Genomic DNA, 27549 nt, shown 5'->3' on the forward strand with positions numbered 1-27549 from the left:
CAAACTGGCGTACGAGTTTAAATAATGTAATACATGCATTTTTGAATATTTTTCACCTGAAATAAAGCTAGAAATTTTTATTTCTCATTGCAACGTTGATACGTGTTGTTTGTTATGCTAAACAGATTAGGTTAATTTTTGTATCTTCCTAATTTTTTTATATATTGCAGCTAGTAATAGCACTGACAATTAACTCTAATCTTATTTAACTTCTTAACAAACTGAATAATTTAGTGTTCAAACATTTGCAAGATCAAAAGTTTTTTTTCCGTTTAAGACGTCTAATGTCATTATCCGCATTTAGAAGTCTGGATGCCTTCCGTGTTTATGTTGTTCTGGAGTATTCTTTGATGGGAATCGGAAAATCTTCTGATAATATCCTTAACCATATCAATTTCTAGGCCGCCATGAAGGTCAAAAACACATACATACCAAGGCATATTCCCAATATACTTCATCACCTTTTTTCGGGGTCACTGAATCACTTAGATATTGGAGTCACTGGCGCAGCTCCACAGCTGACTTCCATCAATCCATACTGGTCTCAGTATCTGCCGATATAAAATACGCTTGTTGTAAATTAAGAGCTGGGACTTTTGGCCAAGCAACCACTACATTTTACCGAAAGTAATGTTGAGTTCATCGCGTTACTCCTTCCATCTGAGCTTGAATACCGTTATTAAAGAACCGCTGGGGTGTGGCTCTCCCTATTTGTGTGTACACTTAAAAGTGTGTAGGTTGTCCTTTTGCATTTTTACTACAGATAGAGTTGAGCTCTCTACAGTTTCTGCTACTGCTAATATTATGTTATCATCATCAAAGGTAGAAGTTGTGCTATATAATGTTATGGAGAGAACTATGATGTAAAGGAGAAGCGCTGGTCCCAACCTACTTCCTTGAGATACGCCAGCCCTTATCAGTTTGAGATCAGAGAATGTTCTTTCATATTTAACACAGACGTATCGATTAATCAAAGAAGATTTTAATAGCAGATGGAAATACTTAGGGATAAGTGAATTTATTTTTTATAGAAGGCCTTCATGCCATGCTCTGTCAGAAGCATATATAACATCGAGAAGGGCATCAGCGCACATATCTTTTTTAGAGGTTTTTCAATTATATCTTTCAGACGATGTACTTGGTCAATTATTGAATGGGCATTCCTGAAACCAAATTGGTAAAATGATATCAACTTTTTTTGCTCCAGAATGGTATTGGGCGTTCTTTAAAATCCCTTTACAGTATTTTAAAAATCTCTTTACAGTATTTTAAAAATCCCTGCACTGACAAGGTCACAGCTTGGTGCTTTTTTTTCTAAAGTGAATACTCGGCAAATTGGATATTATCAGAATCTTTGAAAGGAATACAGCGACCGTGAGGTAACGTAACGTCAATAAAAGGGATATTTCTTTAAGCAGCTTTTTGAATGGCAATGGCAGAAGTAACTGCTTCCTCTTCCACTTGGTTGGTTGTATTATGAGGTGTATTCAAATTAATATCCTACTGTACTAGGTAATTAAAATATTCCCAATCCCATGTGCTTATTAACCAGAATTGGATTTTGATCTTTGGTCATTATTTAACACTGATGGTTAGATATATTGGAGAATGGTCCAAGTTTAAATTGAGGCAACTTTTAGGTTTTTATAGAGGTGTTCATAGAGATAATCATACATATTTTTTCACAATAATGGGATTTTTATAATGCTGTGAAAAAATATGAACTTGTATACGAGTCAGATGGCATTCAATATAATATTGATCAATTCTACCAAATAGTTGCTCTAATGACAAAACCTTCATAGTTTTTGGACAATAGTTCACTACTCACTTTCCTCGTTCGAGTATCATTATAACGCCAATCAGCAATATATATATATATATATATATATATATACATATATATATATATATATATATATATATATATATATATATATATATATATATAGACTCTTTTCTTGTATATATATACAACATAGCTCAGTAGATTCACCGTTGTATCATTAAACTTTTTATTATTAACAACCGATTTTCATCAATTTCAAATATTGTTTGTCAAAAATCAAGTAGATAAGGGGAAAGTTGTAGAAAAATTAATTATTCTTTACTAAGAGTACACTATAACCTTTAACAAAATATATTGTCACTTGTATGAAACATAGATGAACAAAATATACGTTATATTCTATTATAGTTCATGTTATTGCCTATTATAACCAGAACAAACGCCAACAGCCATAAAAAAAGCTGCAACGTTCCATTTTTATTTCGATATTGTTCTTATATGGTGAAATAAAATGTCCGATGACATCATAAAATGATCGGATGGTACTCATTTATTATTTATATCAAAGGGCCGTTTCAGTTTATACAATCTCAGCATATAAATAATATGTGGACTCTTAAAGGTTTACCAAGAAACTTATTGGTTATAGCTGCGTACAATATATGTGTCTTATCTTATAGACTCTTCTTGTATATAGTTTGTAATTGCATAAAATACCTAATAGATCAAAATCATTAAAATGTATGTTGTTTATTTTGTAGTTAGTAATATTTCGGAAATAATATTGATATTAAGAGATGGAGTACGCTGGGTTTTTCTTTTCGACACAACATACATATTCCATAATCAAGATGATTTATAGCACCAAAAAAATCAACAAATATGTCGCTCAATAATTAATCGATTAGTATTGAACTGTGTGAATACTTTAAGCTTGAGCGTGCCTTTTTATATATCAAAAAGTCGTAGAATATTGAGGCCCCAAAGTTCTTCTCAAAATTCTAGATCAGATTCTATCGCGCTAGGAGAAAACACATATTACATGGATGGCGTTAATTTCTCTTCACTAAAAGTATTAATTTTGTAACTACTGTTGTTTTTTTAGAGCACAGCTTCTGAGCAAAATAATTTGATGAGTTGATTTTCATCGAATAGTTTTAGATAAGCTGAAAAGGTGCATTAAATATAGCAGAAACGTGGATGTGTGGAGTCGAATAGTGTATGATAATACTGCTTGAAGTTGTTCAAGTGAAATAAAACGAATTATTAACGCCAGTATAGTTCAAGAAAGCCACTAAATTAAGCTCACAATAATCAAAATCGAATCATTATACAAAACAATATATAAAAAAGCTAGAGGAGTACTAAAATTAAACTGCCAGACAAGATATGGCATGACACTAAGTTATACAATTCTTCTTATAGTTATGTTTTATTATTAGGCAATCGATACCTTTTGTATTTATCTTGTTTTGATTTTGGGGTAGATACTGATAACTTTTTTAAAGCCATTCTCAGATTGTCCATATTGGTAACTCTAATACCAATAATGAGATTTTATCGAAAATCTAAGAAAATCTAATGACCTAGGACTTTAACTGAAAATTATTATCCAACAAATATTTATTTTATAGAAAATGAGTTAAATCTGTTAATCGAAATTGATGTTGAAAATGAAATTGAGAATATATGCCTATAAACCGGACTTTTTCGCGATTTCTTTGCTCAGTTGGATCAAAAGGCTACAATAATAATCTGTATTCATTATTTTTCAGGTATGGAGGTCATCAGCCACTAAAATTCTATTTAAATTTTAAAATCTGACGCTAATATCTGTTTTGATCTAAACAGGAATCTTCTTCTTGTATATATTAATCGGCTTAGCGAAAATGTTGGTTCTCTTTTTGAGGTAAACGGGGCCACCAAAAGTCTTGAAATTTGGCACTGTTAAAGCTTATATCGAGAAGAATTTTTGTATAATATGCGCTACATTACAATAAAATGATATTTGCCCAATCAAGCAAGGAGGAATAGCCTTTTATTTCTGATTCATTTCATGTTTCTTTAGTAAATGGATTTCTTAACAAAATACTAACCGAGTATTGTGGATAAATAGTACATTAATTTGTGCATTTAAGCAGAATAAATAAGGAAAGAACGAAGCAATTTTATTTAAAAATGTAGGTGAATGAATTATTTATTAATAAGCCTGGTGCATTTATTGTTGCTGCAATATATATTTCAGATAAGCAATATGTAATCAAAATAAATCAATAGTTAACTTAATGACTCTAAATATTTTCTTTTAACGCATTTCTAAATTGTAAAATATAAATTACCCAATTATTATTATTGCTTTAATATACAAGCTAAAGTTAAATAACAATTAGAAAATTGCTTAATATATTGCCTGTTTTAATAGACAAAGATGTATTACTTTATTTATCATTACATATTTATGTTTATAGCACAAAAGAAATGAAATATCAAATATATTTGTGTTTGATGTTCTGATGTTGCTGCAGCTCTGAAAATAATCATCTCATGATATTTTGTTGATTATTTGAACTTAATTGATTTAAAATATAGATATAGATAATAGATTTAATTAAATACCATTTAAAAAAGTTAGTTAGTGTTAATTCTTGATACAGTTATTTTAATATGCAGTATTAATATGCAGTCGTTTATTATTTTAATTAATATTATATAGTAAATAAATTTCCGATCTTATATTGAAAATAACGTGAAACAAGTTAGTAGTATATCATTTTTAAATAATTCCCTTTACTCTGTTGTGAGAGAAATAAGTTAATAAGTTGTCGAATTTCGACTACGGGTGATCACTAATTGACGGGTGGTCAACATTGTATGAGACAATATGAAACGGCAATGACAAAATAACAACCATAAATACAAATAAAATTCCTAGCATTAGAATAATTATTGTCGCTACCTGCAGTAATCGTTTCTACCCTTTGACGTTGCATTGTAATTGGGAGCGTTCGAAAAAACTTCGATAATAAACGAAATTCAAACAACCTTCGATTTACGTTGCCACAAAGTTCGCTGAAAAACGTGGGATTTGTCGAAAAAAAAAACAAACCCATTCAAAACAAAGCCTCCGTTCCAATTAAAAGAGACGAATAAACAAAACAAAGGATTTTCAGGAAGCTTTTGTTTGCAACAGAAAATATAAAAACCGATGGGATAAAACACCCAAAAAATATTGTTGTATTAAATTGCACGTGGGGTCTCCGTCAAAAGCAATAATGGTTATAAAATCAATGGTTTGTACCAAAATCTGAAATCTATATATATAAATGTGAATTCATGTTCGTTAGTCTAGCTAAAATTCAATAAACAAAATAGTATGGGATGAGCCTTTTAGTACTCATTTGCAAGAAATGGTACAATTTTAACAAACTCTTACTGGTGTACCTTAGATTTCCTAACAAAAATTATATTATATTATGATTTTTAGGCCTAGTACTTGAACAAAATTAACAAATATACAGATATTGAGATAATTATATCCCATACATTATGGGCTGCTTAGGTTTAGAATTTTTCTATAAACGAAATAGTATGGGATAACAAAATATGTACAGCAGACGCTGCATAACGTAAATACTCGTTACATCAGGAAAATATTGTAATATAAAATCAAATTTCGCATATTTGCCAATTAAAGCTGACTAAGATTGCAGATTATTTTTCTCCTAACTAAAAATTGACTATCGCTCTTGAAATATTTTAGTTTCTTATAAATATATAAATAAATATTAACAACTTTTTAAATAAAACGTTGATTTGAATCATTTATCATGAACGAGCTCCAATATATATTCCTTTCATTTGAAGTGGCTTCAGTGCCTGTATTATGGGAACCATGCGAAATATTTCTTCAATTTCGTCTATTTAACGTCAGCATGCAATTCCATATTTCTTGTCTCTTCGGGAAATATATAAGCATGCGCAATATTACGGAACTGGCAAAGATTCCTGTATACTTAAATTAGGTCGTGTTTTAAATAATTCCGTCCATTTACCGAAATATGTTTACATTGTGACAGAATCTGTGGAGTGTGTTATTTTCTAACGGACCCACACCGTCAAAAACCTTTAAAAAAAAGGCAAGAGGGAGGAAAGACCGCAACTTTCCCGGCCTTATTTATGAACGTAAGCGCCCGAAGGTTTTCATTCGTAATAAAATTTTAAATGTATAAAGAGGTACTTTTTGTTTTTTCTTGGGGTCTTTATGTGGATTTTTATATAAGTTAAGGAGTCCGGGGGGACAGGTTCCTAAAAATAGGGTAATAAAATATTGACAATACATTTTGGTTGGGTGCCTTTATGATGGCGTCAGACATCGACCACGGAATGATTCTATTAAAAATGGAACAGTTTTTTACCATCTGTTTATTATATCTTTACTATTTATGGTTTGTGGGAAAGTGATTTTAACGAGATGTTCATGGTAGCTAAAGAGCTTAAATAATGGAGTTGGAATACGACTAACATGTTCGTTAACAATAAAACAAATTATTCTCTAGAATAGTTATAGTTAGGCTTCAACATTATTGTTATTTTTATTAATTAAACACAAGGGTTGAAAGAACTGTGACATATTATATCATATCTCCTTGTGACGAGTCGGTATCTAAAGGTCTCGATATAAGTAATCACTCCTCTAGTATCTCGATGCCCTTCTACATTTTCTAGAACGTTGTTCTGGAAAACTAGGAACATCTCAATAATTTAATTTTGTAGTTCGATATAGGTTTTAGCATTAGCTTGTATAATAGAACTTTATTATGTACTCATAATTGTGTTTTTATTCCATTTAACCAATATGTTTTCCTATATTTCAACTCCAGATCTTTCTTTTTCTTTTTAACGTGTTCCTTCTAGTAAAGTTTTGTATCAAGAGTCATTCCGAAGTATTCAGCATTGTAGCTATATGAAATAATAGTATTTTTATTTTCATTAGTGTTTGTGCGGTCTAGTTATACATGAACAACACATGCACAGATTTACTTTGCCTAATTTTTATTTTCCAGGCTAGAGTTGAATTATTTATATTGTTATTGGATTATTGTAATATTTAGTAGTAAAATAATAGGTAGTAATTAATAGGTACTCAGTAAATAATAGGCATCAATACACTACTTGTGCTACACCTGGTTTAGCCCCATTTTTTGGAGTATAGGCTTCTTTTGTTTGGCTTTCTAAATTCTGGCGTAGTTCAGTGTGTTATTTCGGTCACATTTTCTTTAGCTAACCCTATCGAAGCCTTGTGCTTTACATCTAAGAATAGAGCAGAATATAATTTCATCTTCATAGATATTTTCACTCACACTTGTTATTCTATGCACCAGATCTCTTGTTGAATGTTTGATAATACAGCCAAACTGGTGTTTGATTTTTTCTTTCTATAATAATTTTTTATATGAAAAAGTATTACTGAATTTGGATTTTCTGAAATCTGATAACTCATAAGACATTAGACTAAGGTTATTGTAGAAACTTTTTGGGTTAATTAACAGTAGAGAAAAATCAACTACGAACTGTTCTATCATCCGCCTTATGTTCCAAATTTAGCTTCCAGTGACCTTTGGATATTCTCAATTATTGAATAGCAAGGTCATTTCAAAACTATAAATGACATGTTTTATTTAACAATGTAGTATATATTTGATAATATAAAAACTTTGAAAGTATGAGATCAGAAATTATTTATTATTAATATTAAGAAAATCGTTTTTCTCTCAGATACATTTTTGGTATTATTATTGATATTAAAATGTCTATTAATTAAAAAACTAGTAATTTTTAGGCCTATATATTTACTGTTTGTATAATAGAGCATATAAGGAATTAACATGGAGTAGCAATATTTAAATTTAGTAAAATTTAAAAACTTTATTTCAAAATTAAGTCATGTATTTCGACATGATGTATGATTGTATAACAAACCATAGTAATTATAACAAATAAAGACTAGAAAGTACAAGTACAAGTAGTAGTAAATGTATTTATGTAAATAGAGATACTTTTGTTAATAGAGACCGATATCTTTTTATAGAGGAAACTAGTTTCTTTTTACTAATCAGTATCAAGAGTAAGAATATATAGGATAATGGTTTTATTCACTAAATAAGGGAATATTTAGAAAACTAACAACCTAGGACTTTGAACAGACACCCTTTATATATTATATGTCAATATTTACTGTTATTTATTATTGTTATATATTGCAATATTATACCGTACGAGAGCTTCGAACTCTTTTAAAATCGTTGCTTTTGTATCATATTTTATCAGAAGCTGCAGCTAAAAAGTAAATCCAGCCAACAACGCGATAACCTGCACTAGGTTGATCCAACAAGATTTATTGAAATACACACAATACCCGGGGAATTCGTACGAGAGCTCTAATAATAAATCTTTTATTATATTAAGTTGCAAGCTTTAATCCAAATGGGACGTTGAATCGTATTGCGAGGACAGTTTGAGAAGAATTGATATGCTGTTGAAATTTCCTAGCAATAATATTATGTTTTTAATAAAACCATCTTAAAAGTACATCTCTTTTGAAAAGGAAAACTGATAAAGGGAACGTTATAATGATTTTGTATGTAATACAATATTTTTCCATGAGATGAATGATGATCTCTGAAAATATTCGATATTATTCGGGCGAAGATTTCTAATAACATTTATTTATTGTGCAAGTATTAACAATTATATTGAATGCTATATTACGTGTTAGCTATTTTCTTAATATCTGAGTAACTTAAATAATAATGATTCTCAAGCCAGAGAAAACTCCTGAAGATGTCACATAGAAACGGCCAATAGGTTTATTAATGATAATCTGAAAAGTTCTTGACATACTGTACAAACAGAGACTATATATATATATATATATATATATATATATATATATATATATATATAAGCAAGGTAATGTAGTGTGTCTAGTACTATATCTTCTATAGACATCCGATCTACCTACAACAAAAATAACCACTGTGGCAACATACGCAGACGACACGACAGTCTCAGCTTCCAATGAATATCCAGTCATATCATCAATAAACCTACAAACACACCTAAATCAAATACAAATGTGGCTGAATGGATGTGGCGTATAAAAGCCAACGAAACAAAATTTAGTCATATATCTATTACGCTCCATAGAATAACATGTCCACCAGTTGACCAGTTTATGTCAATAATGGTCAACTCCCGCAAGCAGAAGATGCTAAATCTCTTGGTATGCGCTTATATCGATGCCCAACTATTCGCCAAGCGGAAATAACTTGGAATTAAACTCTACCAAATGTATTGGCTTATCAAACGCAAATTCAAGTTATCATTAGATAAAAAGATATTATTGTATAAATCTATGGTCAAGCCTTTTTGGTCATATGGAATCCAACTATGGGGAACCGCTAGTCAGTCTAACATATCCATTATACAACGGTTCCAAAATAAAGTGTTGCGTACTATTGTTGAAGCTTTGAAGCCGTGCTATGTTCCAAATGAAGTGATATTCTTCTAGAACTAATACTTATTGTATACCAGAACTTAACTACTTACTGCCCCGGGCAGTTTCTGGAACTATTAAGAGTAATAAAAGAAAATTGTTAGAATAAAATGTATTGTATTTTACTACATAGGATACTAAATATGAAAAAGAAAGAATTCTTGAAAGAATAAAGAAGCTTAAAACATTATTGATAAGAGTTTTTGGAGATGATGTAATAGTAACAACTGATAGATCAGAATAAAGACACGAAATATAATGTGATATTAAGACAATTCCTACAATCAGCAAAACATAGAGATTTCTAATGAACAACAGATAAATTCTTCAACATCGTCTTCTATTGGGTCCATTTAAGACTCATTAAACTCATAGGTCTTTGTTTTCGAAAATAATGAAACACAGATTATCCAAGAAATCGAGTTTTCTAGCTGGTTTTGTGCCAATTTTAATTTTTTTGTAGAATTGAATGTTACTTACTGAGCTGACGCATGACCATTTTCTTTCCCAGTGACATGTCTTTCTGCCTTATATTGAGAATATTTAGCATACACTTATGTATATAAATGAAGTCCGAATAAAACATGTTATTGATGTTTTGAATATATCTGAATTTGCATTGAGTAAATAGCATTTTCGGGAAGTTTTATTCAGTTTGTAAAAAAGGCGACTGAAATATGTGAAACTTATGGCAAGCATGCTCAATTGATTTCAACATGCCAATACTGGCTTCGACGTTTCAAAAGTGGTAATTTTGATACCGAAGAGAAAGAGCGGTCTGGATAGCCAAAACAACTTTTAAATTGCAGTTTAAGTTTTCAAGGCAATACTCGATGAAACCATCAATGTGGATTGCTATCGACTAAAATTAATGCATTTGATCCTGATACTCCGACAAAAGTGGCCGGAATATTAGCAAAGACAACACAGTTTTATTCTTCTGCATGAGAACACTCGACCGCACCTAGCAAAATCAGTGAAAACATACAGTAGACATTGAAGTACTACACCTACCCGTCGTATTGTTCAGGCTTTGTTCCTTCTGAGTACTATTGGTTCCGATATATGAGTCGTGACCTGTCTGAGCAGCGCTTCTTATGGAGATACTAAATTATGGGTCGATTCCCAAGAATATCCAGATAACCTGGAAAAATACATCGTCCTTTCGAGATGTTATCCGTAAATTGCCTGAAAGATGGGAAAAATTAGGGTCTATCGATGGACAATATTTTAAATTAAATACTTTGTCCCTTCTAACCTTTAACACCAATTTATAAACCATTATATTGTATTGAAATGCAATATTCTTATAATTTAATATGTGCCTTATGATATAAAGTAAATAATTTTGTTAAACTTTTTTATATTAATATTAGTTCATCCAAAAGTAGTTCTTAGTTCAATTAGAATTAATTTTCAAGCAAAAGTAATATTAAATAGGTTTTTTCGGTTAAATGTTTCATCCACCTTTAGTGTAAAATATCTGTAGAGATTCTGTTGATGTTAATAGTTTTAATATATTTACAAAGCTTTAATATTCAAGGCTATAGGATGGTCCTTCTACTATTGCGATATATAATGTAATCTATGCTGGCGGTTTGAATCCTGCTGGGGCATGACTGTAAATTTATCTTTGTGATCATTTCTAAACATATCCTTACGCGAATACTATTAAATCTAATAATAAAACTCATCATAATCGTATCAGTAACAATGTTGAGTAAGATCGGATGTAGGATCTTCTGTACAGCTACTTGCCAGTTGACCTAATTGGTAAAAGTGAGACTATAAAATATACAAAGAATCCTTAATCATAGTTACTAGAATTAAAATAGATATTCAGGTATAAATTACCTGTAAAACATAAAAAAGTTATTTAAAATAAAAAGAAGAGATAAACCATATATATTATTACATTATTCAAATATCCGATAGGGGATTCACATTTTTTTTTGCTATATATTGATAACTACCTCATAACCTATATTTATAAAATAATCAACAAATTTACGTTCATCCCCTTGTTTCCACAGTTCTTCTTTTACATTTAAATTTTCTCCAAACAGTTTAATCTCATATTTCACAATTTTTATGGGATTTTCTATGGAACGTACGGATTTTCCAATACGCTGTACGTTCCATTTTCGGTGTCATTTTATATCAGACCGTATTCGGATAATAAGCTTTGTTACTGCGGGATCTACGTAAAATCGCAGTAGGCCTCACCCCAAGCAGACACTATTCTCTTAAAAATTCCGACACGCACGATTTATCTCCTATTAGAGGAGGCCGTGGAGCAAAGACGAAAATTTTCTTTGAATAAAGAGGGGCTGACACGTCAGACGACGCACTAATTCAACCTGATCAATCGGATATGGAGTCAACAACGATGTTCGTTTTGTACAGGCAATACTAAATAAAATAATTGTTTATTTATCATCGTTTATTGTTAAAAGTGAATTTTCACAGATTTACATATCAGTGCCAGTACATTCGTATACTCTATTCGTATCGGGTATATTCGTAAACAACTTTATGGTGAAACTTCATTGATATGCTTCATTTTACCGAAGTATGAAGAAAACCTTTTTCCTATATGTTATAGAATGTGTTGTATGATTTTGTACCGAATAAATCGAATTTGCGGAAGGTTTTACATTTTAATCAAATTTTAACATTTTAATCAAACGAGCCTTAATTTTAGAGCATTACTCAATGATAGTCCATGCAAAACTGAAAACGAATATACAAAATTGTTGAGAGTCATTTGAAGTATATTTGAGTGCTCCAAAGGCTTCGATATATTGTACCGTATGATTTGAAGCCAAGAGACATTGAAACGCTTCAAAGGCAAAATCGGACAAATATTTTTTAGGACCATATGTACTGGTGATGAAGAGTTGATCCATTAGGATAATACAAGGCGAAAACCTAATGGATACCACCTGTTCATGGTCAATGTCCACATGCACAACAACATCAACATCAATAACAAAGGCTCCATGAGCTGATAAAGCCTAATGAAACCATCAATTGTGTCGATTACTATTGATGAATTGGTGCGAAGAATTACTGCTTACCTATTACTATTTGTTCTGACATATAGTGTCAGTCGAGTCGTGACCTGACTGATTAGCGCTTCACTACTAATGAAGATACAAAAAGTCCCACCAGAAACTCTTTTATTTCACGCTAATAGCTCCTTTAACATAGTGACTCAAATTATTAAGAAACATGACGTCAATTTCAGTCCACCTTACCTAACATAAAGAACACCTCGCCAAACTTAAACGGCCACTAGATTTTTTGCAAAACCTGTGTAATCTTAAGTAAGCTTAAGTTTTTCTTTCTTTTCTTTCTTAGGGCCAAAAATAGTTGCTGTTAGATTAACTTCTATAAAGTTTTTTTTTTAATATTTTAAAGTCTCCTTTTACCAAACAGGGTTTATCTGGACTAAACTTACAGTTTATCGTGGACTCCAAACCACAGTCCTCGGAATTAAGCCAACCGACTGGCGAGTAACCAACTTAGAAATAATCCCAGAAGACATCCGGTCTTAGCCAGCCTGGTTACTGGCGTTTCTGCGATCATTTTCCTTATCGTATTATGCACTCTTACCTAGGACAATCACAAATATTAAACAATCACAAAGATAAATATACGACCATGCCCCAGCAGGATGCAAACCCGTGACTATCGCAATAGTAGGTGGACCGTCTTGTCACCTTCACCACTGCGCCAATCAAGCCGGCGTAAAGTTATTTTATAACTAAATAAAATAACTAATAACAATCAACATTATATAACAAGTTCTTGTAATTAAGTTGTCTAACATATATTCTTATCTAATATGAGCCAAGATACTCATTTGTTGTTCAGGTAACATAAGAGTTGAAACAATAGACATGCGCGGATTGTCTTAGGATGATTTTCAACTTTAAATAAAACAACATTTACTTGATGATAAATATATTTACCACTTGTAAGAAATAATGTGGTGGTGTAATCCATTTTTCACATTTTATTGTTGACATTGTGTATAGTTGCCATTTGTATTTTTGGAGAAATCTGGCAACATCGGAATTTACATTTGATACATTATTATATTATATATATAATATATAAAATATATGTGTATATATATATATATATATATAATATATATATATATATATATATATATATATATATATATATATATATATATATATATATATATATATATATATATATATATACATATATATATATATATATATATGAATTAAAATTCAACACTTTCCTTTTGTCAATATGTTTCTTTTACGAGCGTCCTGCTTTGACTGGATTATATCGATAAAAGAACGGCAAGGGGTATCGTACCGGGAAACTGTCCTGGAACATCATGTCTCAGCGTGTATCTCAATATCTTAAGGGAATAGAAAACCTCCTTTGTTTCTGTCGGGGGAAACAAAAGCAATATCGCCGTTTTGGAATAAGAATGCTATTTTAAGATGGTAGATTGAAGACGGGGACAAACCTTCCCTAAATTATTCCTTTCTTGTTTTACGGGTTTTATAATATTCGTAATTCCGACAAGTTTATGCTCGGGTATTCGAGCGGATGAATCGTTTAAATTTAGAGTAACAATAACAGATTTTTCGGTAGTAATTTCAATGAAGTTAATGGATTAGACATTCAAATTTGTATAACATCTTAATATCAGCATGCTATAGACACCCAGAATTTATATTGATTTCTTATATTCCAGTTAAAATAAGCTATATAACGCTAACACGTCAGGTGTTGTCACACAAAGACCGACAAATATTAAAAAGGATTTGGGGCAGACAACATAAAACGATCTGGACCACCAGCCTCCACAGCCATTCGTGGGGAAGGTTCCAGTCTTGGTTGGAAGAGCATCAAAATATCATCAAATATCTTTTGTAGCTACAATGACCGATATGGATATAATTAGCAATATTAGCAATATTATCGAAGCAATTGGTGGGCATTCTGGTAGAAAAAGGGACAACATTGCGTTTTAAATTATTATAAAGCTATTCAGTTTATATATAATATATAAACTAAAGGGTAATAATTACACTTCTAATTCTAGAATTCTAGAAATTCTAGAATGAATAGCATTATCCTAAGCCTCAGTAAGCTAGAACTAGATCTTACATCCCAACTGGGATATGAAATTAAACAAATCAAAAGTGATATCAATCGGATGGGAGCTGGACCAGAGATAGTCAGGAGAAAACTACACGATTGGCAGGTGAAGTACACATATATGTACTGGTTATTGGGTAAATATTCAGTCCTGTCAGTATATAACATTTTATTGCCACAGTAAGCCTTGAAACCATTGCGCGACTCCTGGGGTTCAACCCTGAGCTTATACAAGCTAGAGCAGTAGAAAAATCATACACATCCCAAAACAAGATACTGGGGAGGTATTGCTGATGCTTCATAGTAAATTCGTACCGAGAATCTGCGTAAAGGCCTGAAGGTAGGAATTGAAGGTTCCATGATGATATGCTCATGCTGAGGTTCTCTAACTGCTACATAATGTATGCTCCAGATGATAATAAAATTATTTAGCCTAGCTTGGTGAAGTTATAAGTAAAATTCGCACTAAAAATTGTGACATAGATGTAGAAGCCCAACGTGACTATCCTAGATTATGTAATTTCTAAATTCAAAACCGTAACAGAATACGATAAAAACGAAAATCTTATTAGTGTTAATTTACTAGAGTACTATAATCAAAAATAAAAAATAAATATCAGGTGTTCATAGTGTTTTGTCCATCTATGTATATGAAAAATGGTAAAAAATATAATAACAATATAAAATGTTAGCTAGATATTTATTATTAGTTAACATTATAAGAGAGGGTTTTATGAAGTGTTATTTATTAAGTGTTTTTATGTCAAAATTTAATAATATTTGACTGATATAGAAACACAATACTATTATATTTATACCACTATTATTTATATTGTTATTTACGGAACAAACAATCCAATAACTGCAAAGTGGAAACTTATACACGTATAAAATAAATTGCGTTTAGTCATAGAGATCTTGAATGTACGCTCGGCTATAACAAGATACTTCCTCAAAAAACAAAAGACGAGAACTAACAGACATCTGTTTTCACGATGCCATATTTTCCCTTTAGAATATACCTCTTAACGGCAACTACCCCTTTTACAGGCCTGTTATTTTTTGTTCATTCTCTTTTGAAGTGTATTTGGAGCGTCTTTTGCACGTCACCTCTCTAGCCGTGTAATGAGTTTTCCGTCCTTCTTTCCCGTGTTCTCGCCATCTTCGAAGGGAACTTAAGTTACAGGTGAAGAAAGCGCACTAAAAATTGTTCAGAATTTTATTTGATAGAATAAATTAATGTAATAAATAATAAGTATCATATAGTGTATGTTGATTCTTACTTACTACTATTAAGATTCATACTATTATTGGTTACATAATGCCAGAAAGTGCAGATCACTATTTTATCTTCTGTAATCTATTGTTATATTTTTTAACCGATTTGTTTATATCTGATTCCTTATTTTTGTTAGTGTACTGCGTACTTAATTTACTTATATCTATAATTTTTCTTACCTTCTGTTTTCCATACATATTTGAGCTGTAATGAATTCTTTGTCTTGCTAAAGTATTTAATTCCTTATTTTTCTCCGAGTTTTTCCTTGCTCGGTTCTCTAATTTTTACTTGCAGAGTTTACAATGCCTCTTCTTATGTATAGTATATCAAAAACAACAAAATATGTTTTATGTTGTATTTTAATATTGGGCCACATATTCGATTGTACGTATCTACACAAGATTATTCTGTCTATCATCGTCAAATTTACCATATATATATTACGTTCATATTTTCTCTACTAATATCTAGAATTTCTAGTCTAAAAACTTGAAATATTACCGAGGGATTGAAAAATATATTGTCACTAAATTGTTAAAATTTACCAAGAGACAATACTTGAAAATAATTTGTGGTGTTCTTCATTTAAATAATTATACCAAATATATACGGTATATATTTGCGTTTTAAAGAAATTAAAAATTCTTTTTAACCGCTAACAGCTACTTCTTTTACGAAACTATCCTAGCTAGGGCATCTCACCGTAGCAGAATGTTTCTTTTTAAGTTCTTTTAATTAAGAAAGTTCTTTTAATGACACTTTAAAGCCAATTCCGCCAATTACCTCAAAGTTCCGACTAGGATTATGTCTTAAACACAAAAGCCATTAGAGGGACATTTAAGATTGCTTAAGTAATTTGTAATCCACTTTATACCATGCAAGTTTGGTTACTCTAAGTTTTTACTATAAGTCGAAATTTGTATATAAAAATCAGCCTCTAATTCAGAGGTATAAGTATTTCTAAGCAATTTATTACTAGTTATAATTTTATACGAACTTTTAATTTAGAGTGTTAAATTGTTCTTATTTATTATTCAATTGTCATTTGTGTCATGCTATTTAGTCTCAGTATTACAGCACTGGGGTTTTTCATGTATCCACTTTGATAATACCGATGTTCTAAATAATAAAAAGGATTTTTTTAATTCATCCAGTTAAAACAAAAATTAACGTAACTTTTTCTCTTTATATTGTAATAGATAATGATATAAAGATTTAAAAACTTTAAGTTTTTGGATGACATATAGTCGTAAAAACGTAATAAGTCTTTATTTATTGTTAATTTGTTAGTGTTGAGTTTCTTGATAATTTCTTTCACATACTTAGAGGTTTGATCATCTTGATTAATCTAGTTCTGTTTTCAACACTTTAGGGCTTTATTCCATATATATGTATTGATTAATTTTTCCTTCTTTGGCATTCAAAACAAATTATGACGTGTCCAATACTATCTTTTTTTATGTAACGAAAATAATTTAAATTTTCATGTTTTTTATAATGAAAAATATATTGTGTATATTGTATGGTTGTAATATTTTAGTATTTATAATAAAACAGCCAATGTGCGTCATCAACCAGCCCAGAGGCAGTCTCCACAATACCAATCCAACTCGCTTATTCCTGCGAATATCCCCGACCAGGTAGCCGTAACAGGATTCCCCTTCCTGGTTTCAGGCAAAGAAAAATCAAAAAAAGAGTTTTTCTGGGACTAACAAACAACAATTTATTCATATACGAATATGAGGTTCAACAATCTATAACTTTGAAAACCCTAAACTGAATATATTAATTTCTCTTGATATTAAATAAATATTGTATGCAACTCCATATTGTACGTGTGTACGAAATACAACTTTATTTTTGTTAAAACAACGAGCGAAAACGCTACTCTCACCACGAGCTCGTGATATTGTCTTACAGCACGTAAATTTTCTGTTGAACAAAAAGAAACAGTCAACGATAACGAACATTTCTGCCGGCACAAAGATGGAAACTATGAGACGTTTTGTGTTCACGATGTCGTATTTTACTTTCAGAATCTTCTACTTAACGATAACAACTCCCTTTAGCTTCCTTCTTCGGTTTTCAGCGATTTCCTTTGAGTAGAGGTATTTCTAGCGTCTTTTGCATGTCGTCGTGGCTGTCTAGTAATGACTTTCGCATCTTCTTACACTACCTTTCCCCATATTTATACTGTAGGGATTCATATAAATATAATACGTCGAGTAAGACGTAGGAATATTTATACAATCGGAGGTTGCAGTTTAATGATGGCTGGTTTCTCGACTAGTTTTGTGTTATAACTTCCATTTATTCCGAAAATGCCTTCCTCAAGTAATAATTTTAGTTTATGGAGTAAGAAAATGTCACGAAGAGTTAACGGTAATGATACTTTCACAAAAAAAAAGAAATATTTACAATTTTTGGCGAAGGAAAATTGATAGGACAAAGAAAACGTTTGATCCCATAACACTTTATAGTATGAAATGGATTTATTTGTTAGCTATATATGCTAAAAATATATAGTCTGTTCAAAGTTATTTTGTACATTCGTCATCTAAATTTTTGACCCCAAAACGTCGCAATCTTGCCTCATCAGCTCTGAGTTTTGGTTCAGTTTGGCTTTGACACACAACAAAATTCTAATGTAAATAAATTTATTGCACCAAAATGTTATCAAATATGATTTATTTTAAAATTATAGTATATCTAAAAACCACAATTCATTATACAGCCACAATAGTTTATAGGTTAGAGTAATAACCTCTCGGCACTATAGTTTTCAAGAATTTTACGTACGTCTGACAACTGGACGACTTTGCCTGACAACTGAACGACTTTGACAGGCTCATTCGTTTACGCGTTAGAACTAATCAGACAGCATTGTGTCTCTTTTAACTAGAATAAAATGAGAAGAAAAATATTGTCCGCTTCTAAAACTAATTTATAAACTGCGGGAGGCAGTACAAGAGATATCTTGATGATGTATGTACAAAAAAACTTTTAACATACTATATAAAACATTATATTTCTTGTTTTAATGATACTTGTATAATTGAGCTCTTATTATTGGACCCTAATACGTGAAACAGATCACCAGCAGTATAAACTACTCAGTTCAACCTCTGTGTAGCTCTGATTTATATCTTTTAATTCAATAAATGGTCGTTGATAGTAAGAAATAGAAAAATAATTAATTTGTTGAATATTATGAAAACTAAAACTAAGTTTAACAAACGGGCTGCTGATTTGGATTCAGCCTCTGAGTTACCTTATAAATAGCTTTCGGTTACTCTGGTTTAATACCGTGTTATCGAAATGACACACTGATTTTATATCAGACCAGAGACTGAGTAATATCGTTATTCCATAAAAGGATAATTTATTTTACTTAATTTAAAAGTCTCATTTTAATCGAATTTATCCCGAACTACCGATGTAAATATCTAATATTAAATAATCGATTGTAAATATTATATAGAATAAAAAGGCCCACAAAGCAAAATCAATTTCCCATTATGCGTCGGTTCCCGGTAAACGGACTTTTTATTGTTGCCCGTGTTGTTTAAATTATAAACTAAACGAGTTGTTCGGAAAGATAATAGATTTTGAACATTAAAGCCCATCGGATAATGATTTTAAAAATATATATAACGAACCGTAAAACTTCGGTAGTTTCGTTTAATTGTTATCGGTATGGTTTCGAATTAGGGTTAATTAATTGTTGTTAAACATGCGAAGTATACAATTATATTAACGGTGAAACCGCGGTTTACTCGGTTTCGTAGTTGTTTTAATGTAAAATCCTTGGGAATTGTTTAATGATGTTTTATCTACCATTTCATTAAAAATAATAAATCATACTACCAAAGAGATTAGAATTTTCACGTTATTTGATCTAAAACAATGATTACAAATAAATTATGGACGATATTTTATTCTATTTAGGAAACACGGGATTTTATAAATATATCGAAGTGAAGTTCTCTTCCATAAAGTTAACAACAACACAAATTGATTAAACCACATAACGTGCTAAGCTATTAGTTGGACAGAGGCAAAATTAAAAAATCACGAAAAATGAAAACATATTTTCAATAATATCGTATTTTGTTCATTGATTTGCTATACTTACCATCATCATTAATGCATTTCAATAAACGTTGAAGAGAGATGGATTTACACGCACTTTCGTCTACTGTGTTAGCAAACCGAAGTACTGATTTTGAAAATGATGAAAATGATATCATCATGAGAAAACTTATATCGGCAATCAGTTTGTATCCATTTAATATGCCAATTTATTTATATATATGTTTATACATGTAGCGAATAGAATAAGAAAAAATACTTAGATGAGTAGTAACATTTTCCATGTATTTTCATTTGTTTTAATCAAATATCACGCAATGATCGAACAAATATATTAAAGGCGCAATTTTTAACTTTTTGAAAGCGCGTATTGGAAGCTTTAGCAACAGGAACTAGCTATATATTGAACTATTATCTTTCATAAAGATAACAACAAGAGCAATTGATTAAATGATATTAGATGAGTGAAAAAATGCAACATTTTAGTTGTTGATCATAAAATATACCTCACCAATTTCTCACCTTTCATGTCACCTAATGGAGCAATAAATACTTATATTTCATTGCTCCTTTGTTGACCAATAAAAACAACGTTACCCCTAGGCACTACGTTTTGTTTATATATTTAGATACAGGCTAGCTACACTCTTAATTAAAAAGTTTTTACCAGCGAAAAAGTTATTATGACAAAGGGCATATCTCTGTTAAGGGCTATAGAAAGGACTCAAGTGGAAGTGGACAAGATAGACAAATGTGCAGAATGATAAAATTAAAATGGAATAATAGAAAACATCACCTGGTTTAAGTTTAGAGCAGACCAAGTTCAAAATTAAACACAATACTGGTTGCTTGAAAAAACATTCGCAAATTGGCCTAAGTTCAAATATATTAATTTATCAGTTAATTATATTGTATATTTAAACGTATGGTGTGCAAATATTGGGTTTCACTAAAGCATAAAGCGACTAGTAATCGAACGCTGCCAAAACAAAGTTTATTTGGTTTATTAAGAATGCTTATTGCTACGTGACCAATAAAATACCAAAAATTGCACTATGACCACGAAATCAAATTCGCATATGAAGTTATCCAAGATTTCGCCTTAAAATATGGAATAAAGTTACTAAATCATAGCAACGTGGAAGCAATATAGTTACGGGGCAAGGCTCAAGAAATAAGATTGAGGCGAATCAAACCACACGAACTTGCATAGTATATAAGTGGAATATACAATCTAAAGTACTCGAATCTATATCTCACACATTTTTACTGCATTAATGTAAATACAACAGAAAAATGGTAATAAATTAATTTTTAAGGTAGGAGCTTACTAAGAATATCCAAAGTAAAATGTAATAAAAGAAACAAGCTTCACAGCAAATAAAAAAGCAGCAAGATAACTAGAAAACTCCAATATTTCCAATTAAAGAACTTACTCATGTAATTTCAACATTTAAAGAGTTTAACACAATAATTTTGCTACTTATTGGAAATTGGTTTATCTATGTCTATACAAAATAGCATAATTACTTTGTATATTTCAAGGGATTTTATAGTAGTAACATCTTTTTCATATCTTTCACATACTCATATGTTTTAGTTCCCTACGTTCAAAAATCACCATAAAAGAACTGATATTATCTCTATCGTCTAGTAGACGAAAGTGACTTATGTATTTTCTATTTTTCAAATTTTCAGTAATTTTGGGAAACTCACTTTTAGATATTGGTTCACCTGATACAAAATATAACTGATCTACCTGCATAAACGTTATAAACGGTAACAATTATTGTAATTAATACAGGATATCTTAGGGAAATGTCTAAAATAACTTGTTAGCCTTGTTATATCGATTTGCTAAAGTAATGAAACCACACTTTATTCCATATTCTGACAGTTTCTCTATTCCCACTCCATTCCAAACTGATTAATTGGAAGAATAATATGAGAACATTATGAGAGAATATGAACTCAACAAGCACTGAATTTCCATAACCCTGATTCCTAATAGATTGAACTAATCAGAGTTGAATGATGTCATTCGAGATCCTGATTTGTCGCAAGTTAAAGTGTAATATCTAGAACTAACATCACATCTAACTCTTCTGCATTGTAGTACTATAAATTAAATACAGACAACGATATCACTTTCTTTTTCGAAAAAGAACAAAAGGAAACTACAGCCTATATATTTTTTAATTATTGTTTCTCTAGTTTCCGAACCAAAATATTTTTTGTTTGTTTATATATTTTTTAAATGTTTTATTTTAATTATAAAACTATTTAATCTTTCATGATATATTTCCGTTATTGCCTGTTATTGCTGATAAAATTCGACAGATCTGAAAGAAATATGAAAATGTTATTTGAATAACACTATAACAGTTAAATTAGGAAACTTGATCGGTATTTGTCGGTTTTATAACAATAATTTAATAACATTGTTACATACTGATATAATTGTTAAAACAAATTTACTGTTCTTAATGTAATTTGTTTAAGATATATAAACAATACTTTATATATTTAGTGAAAAATTGATTTTTATTGTATGCAATATTTTAAGTATTTTATATTAAACATTTATATCAGCATAAAAATACACTTGGAATCATAAATATCACTTTTGAGATGACAGTAACAAGGCCATAAAATTATATTTTAGAGCTTACAACAGATATGGTGTAACTGTAATCATTAATAATAAATGTTGAATGCTTTTCGCATTTCATGTTTATATCCTGTTTTATTTATTCATAGCTGCAATATTGTTTCTAAAGCAGTTTTTTTAACTTCTTTCATAAACCTCACGTTTTAGTTATGCACGAGTTGACTTTTATATTTCATCATTTTAATTTATATTACATTGAATTAAAACAGATAATATCCGCTGTTACAAACAAATCTATCTTTTATAGTTTTGCTATTATAACATTTTTATCGTATTATTCAGAACATTAATTCGAAGAAGGTCATCATTCATTTGTGACATTTTTGATAGCGAAAAAAAGTTCGTCATTTTACCAAGCACTAGATAAGCCGGAGATCGTAACCCTAAAACATTGGAGAATAAAATCGAGTGTAGAATTTCTGCTGGCGGATTCTTTAAACATTATTTATAGTCGTAGTTTTTGTTCATGTTTTCGATTTAATTAACAGGTCCATTTAAAAATCGCCGGCCTGATAAATAGATGGCGCTACAAAATCCATATATTTTTTACTTAGCCCTGACCCTCAAAAGATACGTAATATAAATATATACGTATATATAAACTTGACAGCCGTCAGATCATTAGTTCGTGAATTATAGCATTTTGAGTGAGGCAACTTTTGTTAATATAAAAAAATGGATAAAAAGGAATTTCGCGTGTTGATAATATATTGCTTTTTGAAGGGAAAAAATACAGTTGAAGCAAAAACTTGGCTTGATGCCGAGTTTCTGGACACTGCCCCAGGAAAATAAACCATCAAGCATTGGTATGGTAAGTTTAGACGTGGTGAAATGAGCACCGAAAACGGTGAAAGCAGTGGACGCCCAAAAGTCGTTGTTACCGATGAAAACATTGAAAAATCTACAAAATGATTTTGAATAAGCGCAAATTGAAATTGAATAAAATAACAGACAGATATCAACCAACACCTAACATCAAACAACATCAGAGATATCAACTGAATGTGTAGATCGTACCATTCACGAAAGCTCTGTGCAAAGTGGGTGCAGCGCGAGCTCATTTTTAACCAAAAACAACGAGGAGTTGATGATTCGAAGCAGTGTTTGAAGTTTTTGCATCGATATGTGACAATGGATGAAACATGGCTCCATCATTTCACTCCGAAGTCCAATCGACAGTCATCCGAGTGGATGTGGCACACGATGAACCCACTCCAAAGCGTGGGAAAACATTGACTACCTTAAAAAAGGAAGGATCATCAACAGCAACTACTACAGAGCGTTATTGGAATGTTTGAAAGACGAAATTGTCGAAAACGGGCTGCATTTGAGGAAAAAGAAAGTGCTGCTTCACCAAGACAATGCATCGTGTCACAAGTCAGTAAAAACAATGGCAAGAATCCATGAACTGGGCTTCGAATTACCTCCTCATCCACCGTATTCTCCAGATCTGGCCACCAGCGACCCTTTCCTGTTCTCAGATCTGAAAAAAAATGCACATTGGGAGAAATTTTCGTCGAATGCAGAGTGATCGCTACAAAAATGGCATCGGAATCCTAATAATTTTACAGTATAGATTATATTTACTTTCAGAATCTGCTTATCTAAAGCCATCTATCTCTTGGTGTTAGCCGCATAATTAAATTTACAATTAATACGACTCTCCTTGCATAAATTGTCGATGGCGCGGATAAAGCCTATTTAAGCTACCTGATTGAATTTATAATTTCTGTATCAGTTATCGTTAGATTAAGATTTGCATATATCGGCGATATTAGATAACGCAACGCTCGTAGAGGCCGCTTAACGGTGAAAGATAAATCTAACCGGGGAAGTTCAGTTCAGTTTCCCCCCAAAACAGTGAATCATCGCCAATTAATAGTTTTATTTAAATTTAACTATTTAACGAGCGGATCCCGAATTCGGGATATTTACGTATAATATATTTATTTAGGGCTTTTTAATAGGCAACACGGATACATAAATAATTTATGGTCGGTTTGGTGAGTAGGGTTCAGTGAGAGGCTCTGCTGAAATGTACTAATTTACATTTTATTTGAATTGTACTTATTATGCAAATTTCGCAGTAAGTGTAAAATAAATTTCACTATGTGGCACTAAAAATACATACAACCCTAAATTTTCAGTTATTTTAATCATTTTATCATTGTTTATCCCAGTCGATAACATCAATTATTATCACTTGGTAAGTTATCCCCTACATATATCTATCGGTGTCACTTTTCACACACTAAACAGCACGGAGTAGAGATGACAAGGAAGATGGTCTCCTATTTCTCTCAAACAATCAGCCTTCCCTCACTCCCTCTACAGTTTTCGGCTATTATTAGTATTTATGCATCAAGCGTAGTAGTTAATCATTTTTGCTATCTCAGTGTAACTCTCATATCAAATATATTCTCAAGTAACTGTAGTATTTATTTGTTAGTAACTAAGAGAATTGTTAATTATGAGTGTAATTCGCATGATCAGTTAATTATTTCATTTCTGCTCAAGCATTGAATCGCAAGATGTTCTCATTGAACAAATATTTCCCGATATACACACGAATTACATAAATCTCGAGTGGCTTGCAGAAAGAGATTGACTTATTTGAATTGTACTTATTATGCGAATTTCGCAGTAAGTGTAAAATAAATTTCACTATGTGACACTGAAAATACATACAACCCTAAATTTTCACTTTCATATCACCAACCACTCCTCTTGAATAGTTATTTTAATCATTTTATCATTGTTTATCTTACTCGATAACATCAATTATTATCACTTGGTAAGTTATCCCCTCCATGTGTCTACCGGTGTCACTTTTCACCCACTAAACAGCACGGAGTAGAGATGACAACGAAGATGATCTCCTATTTCTCTCAAACAATCAGCCTTCTCTCACTCCCTCTACAGTTTTCGCCTATTATTAGTGTTTATGCATCAAGCGTAGTAATTAATCATTTTTGCTATCTCAGTGTAACTCTCATGTCAAATATATTCTGAAGTAACTTTATTATTTATTTATTAATAACTAATAGAATTATTAATATTGAGTGTAATTGGCATGATCAGTTAATTACTTCATTTCTGCACAATCATTGAATCGCAAGATGCTCTCATTGAATAAATATTTCCCGATGTACACACGAATTACATAAATCTCGAGTGGCTTGCAGAAAGAGAATGACTTATTTGAATTGTACTTATTACGCGAAGTTCGCAGTAAGTGTAAAATAAATTATGTGACACTGACAATACATACAACCCTAAATTTTCACTTTCATATCACCAACCACTCCTTTTGAATAGTTATTTTAATCATTTTTTCATTGTTTATCCCGCTCGATAACATCAATTATTATCACTTGGTAAGTTATACCCTCCATGTATCTATCGGTGTCACTTTACACCCAGTAAACAGCACGGAGTAGAGATGACAACGAAGATGGTCTCCTATTTCTCTCAAACATTAAGCCTTCTCTCACTCCCCCTACAGTTTTCGGCTATTATTAGTGTTTATGCATCAGGCGTAGTAGTTAATTATTTTTGCTATCTCAGTGTAACTCTCATGTCAAATATATTCTCAAGTAACTTTATTATTTATTTATTAATAACTAATAGAATTATTAATATTGAGTGTAATTCGCATGATCAGTTAATTATTTCATTTCTGCACAATCATTGAATCGCAAGATGCTCTTATTGAAGAAATATTTCCCGATGTACACTCGAATTACATAAATCTCGAGTGGCTTGTAGAAAGAGAATGACTTATTTGAATTGTACTTATTATGCGAAGTTCGCAGTAAGTGTAAAATAAATTATGTGACACTGAAAATACATACAACCCTAAATTTTCACTTTCATATCACCAACCACTCCTTTTGAATAGTTATTTTAATCATTTTATCATTGTTTAACCCACTCGATAACATCAATTATTATCACTTGGTAAGTTATACCCTCCATGTATCTATCGGTGTCACTTTACACCCAGTAAACAGCACGAAGTAGAGATGACAACGAAGATGGTCTCCTATTTCTCTCAAACATTAAGCCTTCTCTCACTCCCTCTACAGTTTTCGGCTATTATTAGTATTTCGGTAAACTATCAAGCGTTAATCAATTTTGCCATCTCAGTGTAACTCTCATATCAAATATATTCTCAAGTAACTTTATTATTTATTTATTAATAACTAATAGAATTATTAATATTGAGTGTAATTGACATGATCAGTTAATTATTTCATTTCTGCACAATCACTGAATCGCAAGATGCTCTCATTGAATAAATATTTCCCGATGTACACACGAATTACATAAATCTCGAGTGGCTTGCAGAAAGAGATTGACTTATTTGAATTGTACTTATTATGCGAATTTCGCAGTAAGTGTAAAATAAATTTCACTATGTGACACTGAAAATACATACAATCCTAAATTTTCACTTTTATATCACCAACCACTCCTCTTGAATAGTTATTTTAATCATTTTATCATTGTTTATCTCTCTCGATAACATCAATTATTATCACTTGGTAAGTTATCCCCTCCATGTGTCTACTGGCGGAAAGAGCAATGACGTTTCGAATTTGAAGATACAATAGTTATTGCCAGAGGACTTGGTATCATATAAATCTATTGATATAGTTTGCGATGCCACTGAATCTGTAAATTTTCCAACAGAGATTTTGAACTCACTGGATTTACCAGGCATGCCACCACATCACTTCCAATTGTAGGTTGGACGTCCAGTTATTTTACTTCGTAATTTGAACCCGCCACGTCTATGCAACGGTACGCGGTTAGTCATTGAAAAATTAATGAAAAACGTTATCGAAGCAAGCATTTTAAATGGTAAGTTTTGAGGTGAAAATATATTAATACTACGAATACCTATTATACCCACAGATGTACCAATGCAATTTAAGCGTATTCAATTTCCGATTAAATTGGCATTTTGAATGACTATTAATAAATCCCAAGGTCAAACCATG

The 27549-nt window shown here is 31.1% G+C and overlaps 1 protein-coding gene and 1 long non-coding RNA gene across 3 annotated transcripts in view; one reads left to right on the plus strand and one right to left on the minus strand.

Annotated features, from left to right (window-relative positions):
- Window positions 1-27549, minus strand: part of LOC143192338 (uncharacterized) — a 380442-nt gene that overhangs the window by 352305 nt on the left and 588 nt on the right. The gene's annotated exons all lie outside the window — the stretch shown is intronic.
- LOC143192342 (uncharacterized) overlaps window positions 1-27549 on the plus strand; it is a 200243-nt gene that overhangs the window by 20181 nt on the left and 152513 nt on the right. The gene's annotated exons all lie outside the window — the stretch shown is intronic.

This window comes from Rhynchophorus ferrugineus, unplaced genomic scaffold (assembly GCF_030347505.1).
Source record: "Rhynchophorus ferrugineus isolate W39M unplaced genomic scaffold, kcgeb_rfMv2 rfM3, whole genome shotgun sequence".
In the NCBI taxonomy this organism is placed as follows: domain Eukaryota; kingdom Metazoa; phylum Arthropoda; class Insecta; order Coleoptera; family Curculionidae; genus Rhynchophorus; species Rhynchophorus ferrugineus.